The sequence below is a fragment of the Pieris napi genome, chromosome 18 (genome assembly GCF_905475465.1).
Source record: "Pieris napi chromosome 18, ilPieNapi1.2, whole genome shotgun sequence".
NCBI classification, from domain to species: domain Eukaryota; kingdom Metazoa; phylum Arthropoda; class Insecta; order Lepidoptera; family Pieridae; genus Pieris; species Pieris napi.
Window position 1 is genome coordinate 5064285 of NC_062251.1, and position 6249 is coordinate 5070533.

General features: G+C 29.7%; 1 long non-coding RNA gene across 1 annotated transcript; it reads left to right on the forward strand.

The window, feature by feature from the left end:
• Positions 1 to 1907: 1907 nt before the first annotated feature.
• Positions 1908 to 3101, forward strand: LOC125058784. Its single transcript, XR_007118506.1, has 3 exons — positions 1908 to 1932; positions 2074 to 2309; positions 2507 to 3101. It is a non-coding gene; the product is annotated as an uncharacterized LOC125058784 (long non-coding RNA).
• Positions 3102 to 6249: the final 3148 nt, after the last annotated feature.

Genomic DNA, 6249 nt, shown 5'->3' on the forward strand with positions numbered 1-6249 from the left:
CGTGTATTAATTACCCAAATTAATCCATAGATGGCGCTGCTTTTCATAGTAATAATATGTAATATTCATGTTTTATTTCGTATTTAAAGTTGGGTAAATGTTTTATAAGGTAATTTATGTATTTATAAAAACTGCCAAATGCCTTCTTCCTTAAAATCTATAATTTAAGTTTCTCAAGTGAACAATTCAATTATTTTGTATTAAAAATTATATATTGTAGAAAGGGTAAGGTCCCAAGGCACAAAAAAGGTTGGTAAACATTGCTATTTATTTATTTATTTCGTAATCCTACAGCTAACATATATTATATATAATAACAAACAGTTACACTGAAAATATATGCAGAAATGGAATACATAATACATTTTACTACAAAAAGGTTCAAAAATTTACAAAATTAAACAAACAAAAAACAAAAATATTATTAACTATATACGGTTCAAAATCAGATGGAATTGAAAAATCCAATTTGTGTTTTGACCTTTATTGACCTAGGCTAACGAATCAACGTTGGACGCTGGTTGATTTTGAAGACAGGACACATATTTTGTGTAACCCTAATGAATGATTTATAAAGAACATATGCTTTTTATTATTGTTTTTTATATATTCTTAAATTATTTGTAAATACCCTCTTATTCATAAAAACTGAAAAAGTTGTATAAAAAGCGACCTCTAGTGGCGTTATGGACAATTTTTTTTTTTTCAACTATAATTTTGTCCAATACCCAGTAAAAATTATTGACAACTTAAAACTATGAATATGAAGGTATGTGTATACTTTGTTTGTGTATTTGTAAATAATTTGTTACATAAAAGTTATAATTTTATCATTGTTTTTTATTGTCTATGGTCGGCAACTAGTTAGCTGTGATACTGTGGAAAATTTAAAAATAAATTTTGACACAATTGATATTCATGTGCTATGATTGGTTTCAAATTGCGATTTGCCCAAGCTTGCTGTTGCTGGTCGATTGGTCTATAGTTTTAAAAATGTACCCAAAAAAAACCTCTTCAAAAACCTTAAAAATATATTTGTCAGTTTAAAAGCTTCAAACTCAAACGCCAATGGGAGAAAGGAGAGATATTTAGCACGCTTAGTATTAAAGCTTATTCAAAATTCATCTAAATTAGATTACATTACATCTTTAAGTAAAAAATTATTGACTAGAGAAACGAATCTTTTTATTTCAAATGTGACAATGTTTGAAGTTATTACTTTGTATATATATGCCGCAGTCAACTAGCTTAACTAGCCGTTCAATCAGCAGACTGAATCTTTACTAAACAGCGCCCTATAACTAGCGGCCTGAAAGATAATTATTCATCGACCGATACGATCTGCTGCTTGGCGCGTTGACAAAAATAAGATGCAGCAATGATTACGTAAAATAGGTATTTATTTACAGACCAATGGACTAAATTATAAGATTACCTCTGTGATCTGTTTCCAGCTGTATAAATATGGAGCCTTGTAGAAAGAAGCGTGATTTTAAAAAATGTTCCCAAACCACCAGGTGATTGGCGAATACTCAATACAATGTCAATATGTGCATCATCTAGAAGATAAATATTCTTAAAACACTTACAGATCAAGCAATAAGTGACAGCAAAACTGAGTTAAATCATGATACTGACTTGTATTTCTTTATATAAGTTTCTTAACAAATTAAATACATATCAATCTCATAGTAATTTCGAGATTCATAGTTGTATAAAACGTTACTGTTTACCTTGGCTTATCTCTTCATTGATTATTTATTGATCGTTAAGGATGGATGGAGTCGTATTCCTAAAAGCCGTTAGCCACCAGATAGGTTTTTAGTCTGTGGTATCTGAAATTATTTGCCTGTAGGCTGTGCATTTCATCTGTGACTGTGTTTTTGTGTTACTCACAAGTCACAACTCACAAGTCAGAAGTCACACATCAAGGTATATACCATGCCATGAACTCCAAAATAAAATAAAAAAAAAACACAATTGACGTTACAAAATACAAAATCAGTCACTAATTCACTATATTCTATAACTTCTTACAAAATAAATGTGTAATGACACTTTTTTACGTTTTAGCCTAAATAAATTAAATTTTAAATTATGAAGACTAAAATTAGGGAAGTTAAACAAGAAGTAACATTTACGGACGGCGCTCATTATAACAAAATTTGTTTTCCTGTGTTAAAAGAAGAATTAAAATTAGAATGTGAAGTATTCCAAACTTGTAACAATGAAACGTTCACTGATTACAATGACCTGGTTTTAGAGGCTCCAAGAATCTGCACCAAATGTGATCAAATATTTCCAAATAGGTAACACAAATAAGTGATAATTGTTATGGCATTTCTATTTCCCCTTGCTATGGCAAGAGACAGCATGGTATATATGGTAGACTGAAGTATTTTTATGTATGTAGTTTAACAGATATATATTTAAAAATGTGTAGACTGAATTACTGTAATACAAAAAAAAATTGTCATTCAAACTAATATTTACATTTTTATTTCAGTTTTACATATTTAGAGCATAATTTAACTCACATACAAGTAAAAGTTCCTAAAGTGCAGTGGTTATTTTGTCACCGTTGTCCAGAAAAGTTTCTAACTAAGCCTGCTTTAGAAAAACACATCAAGGAATCACATTTAAAGCTGAAACCACATGAAGATGAGTTAAAGCAATGTGATGTATGCAACAAGATATTTTCAAAAAAATATTGGTACGCTCATTTAGCCGTTCACAAAGACAACAAGGCTTTAACATGTTATATATGTAAAAATGGAAAGATCTTTAAAACAAAAGTCACATTAAAGCGCCATTTTAAAAATGTGCATGATAAACCGAAGATCAAAAAAGAAAAAAAAATTGTAAATCATTTTAAATGCAATGAATGTCCAAAAGTATTTCAAAGTAAGGATTGTCTTCAGCATCATGTACGGAACTGTCATGTTATTATGGAGGTTAAATGTGACTTATGTGGTGCTATGTTTAAAAATAAACCGTATTTAGCTATACATATTAGCAGGGTCCATTATGATGATGGGCACTTATATCCTTGTGATATTTGTGGTAAAACATTCAAAGCTCCACGTAGAGTTAAAATACATAAGAAGAATTCACACAAATTTATATCAAAACTGAAATTTGAAAGGGGTACTAAGATAACGGTTAAAAGCAATGAGTTATGACATAAGCAATATAATATTAATATTTATTTTTGGTTTATGCGAGTAACGAATTTCAGTAAAACATATTTAAAATTAATTAGCATATGTAAATATTCATACATTAACAAATGAATGAATACAGTGTAATCTCTAACTCGAATGTCAAGGAAAATGCAAGAACTTCTGTTGTACACATGCAATGAATGTATTCAATTCAAATAGATTAGAAGCCCCAAAGCCGAACATTCATTTTGGATTTTATTGCTATTAATTTCAAGTGAGACTCATTATATTTTACTAACTACGTCTTACGGAGTCTCCTTTTTGAAATCAAAGTTATGGAGTATATATATGTACAGTCAAAATCGATTATAACGACATCAAAGAGACCTCATATTTAATGACGACGTTGTTATTAAGTACCTAATAGAATAGAATTCAGCCGGGACCTTTGATTTTGGTCAATATAACCGGTATGTTGTACTGAACGATGTCGAGAATGGTTTTGACTGTATTATCAATACTAAGTAGGGAAATAACATTTTGTTACGTTAAATGTTTATATGTTGACAAAAAAGTTTTATCATTTTAAAACTTTGCATTTACTCTCATAATAACAATTTTTTAATATCTGAAAATAATAATGAGTGCTACAATTACTTGCACCTTACAAACAAAAGGCAGTATAGGTATATAGGTTTCCTTTAGCTAAATAATTAAAATTGTTATACAAAGTTTTATGTTATTTTTTTTGTCAATGCCTGCTATAACCCTCTTTGGACCCCGCTAACTGACAGCAATGGTGCCTGGTGGTGTCGAGATGACCAAATTATGTTGGATTTTTAAAATAACGATTACTAATTAAAAATAGTTTTAACAACAAAACAATTGTTCAGATTTCATCATTTGAACATCAACAAACTGCTGACATGGATCCGGTGTGTGCTAAATATTAGCAGCTGAATAGCAATTTTAATTATATTTTATTTAAATATTGATCATCTGCTGACATGGCTCATATGTGTTCCAAATCTTAACAGCTGAGGTTGCGCAATACACCAACAGCTCACTAGAAAAATATCATGTATGTGTGAATAGGTGTAATTAGTATTTAAGATGTTGTTTTATAACAATAAATTAGATTTGAATATTGCTGTCTTGTTCATTTCTCGCTTCCTCTCAAAGTGGCAAAGACTACTTCAAGCCCTTAATTATAGTGGTGAGCAATAGCTTTGAGATAATCCCACCACCTCGAACCTTTGATCCTACACGTAGGGCTCCGTCTGTTATAGGTCTCTTGGTGCAGACATCCCGTACTTACGTCTCACCCTCTCATATATTTAGTCATCTAATGCAGCTTGCTCATACATACATTACATATACTACTCAGATACTCCTGACATTTAAATTTTAAATACACTTTTCACAGTCCACTAACTAGCAAGCTGTACAACAATAAATAAAATAAAGACATGGGTCGGTTGATACTGTAAGATGTCAAAAAAGTTTATTTTTAGGTACCATTATTTTTTATGAAAACATAAGTTACCTATTTAGCATAACAAGAATTGCAGTTTTGTATTTTTTCTAATTATATATAGTAACATATAAAATTTGTCCTATTATATATATCTACATAGGACTGAGATTAACTTTATATACGTACAAGAATGTTTAATAAACGTACTGCGTACATAGTAGGTCATAAAGGTATGTAATTCTCGTTACGTTTAAATATACCTAGTCAAAGAAAATTATATCATCGCAGATGGCGCTAGTATAAAAAATCATGATAGGTAACAACGTAATAAAGCGAGCCGGGCAAAGATGACGTTTTACATCTTAACCTAAAACTTACATAGCTACCTGAAACGTTGAAAGAAGACTAGATGGCATCAGTCTAATATATTTCTTTATACTTCATGACCACGTAGTTTACTAGGGCGTACAAAGATGGTGCTTTTTACAATAAAGTAAAAATATCACATGGTCTATAAGTATTGTACCCTAGATGGCGCTAATTCAAGATTTTTGAAGTTATACTTTAGGCGCGTTGTGAAAAATTGATGAGTGAAATTTTACGATCACAAAATTAATGAGAATGGAGTTGCCCGCGGAAGATGCTACGGCATTGGACTTAATTTAAAAACAACATTCGAATAATAATAGAATTTATGTTACACTTAATGTAAGAGAATACATAATAATAAATATTTATTTAATTTTTCAAATGTAAACTGAACTTTATTGACTATAATGACTCCTTTTCCAGTCTTTGATTATTTAATTGTAATTAATTATTTGCATGCAATCAAAAACTATTTTTTAATAATGCCAAAGAAGTATAACTTCTTACGCGCGTACATAAGTACACGCACCCTTTTTTTAATTAGTTACGACGTAGTGAAAATACTGTAGAACGTGATTCATTAAATAAAAATAGAAAATAATAATAAGTCTTTATTTGTAAAACTTACATAATAAATATAATTTAAATTATATTATTTTATATATAGTTGAACTGGTACTAGTAATTACTTGGTAATATTTATAAATAATTGCTTTTAAAAACTATAAGCCTAATAACTAAAACATATATCATTAAACTTTCTACTGATACTTTATCTAAACAGGTTAAGTAATTAAATACTTATATTATATATAATAATTATTTGAGGTCACTCGTAAAAACCGCAAAAAATTCCGTGCAGTAGTTTTTGAGTAATTGTTTTTATCTATCTTCTAATACATAAAATTCTCGTGTCACAATGTTCTTTCCCATACTCCTCCGAAACGGCTCGACCGATTCTTAAGAAATTATTTATGCATATTCAGTAAGTCTGAGAAACGGCTACTATCTATCAAACCCCTTAATGTTAAGGTACACGCCGTTTTTATTTCTTTTTATGATACAGCAATCAAAAATACATACAACTCTTAATTTTCACCCCTCTACGTTCAACTCCTATTTTTTTTATAGTAGATAGTTATTTTTATTGAACAAAAATATTTCCAAGAAATAATATACATGGCAAAAGAACGCTTGCCGGGTGACAGCTAGTATACATAATTTTGTTGGTTTTGGCAT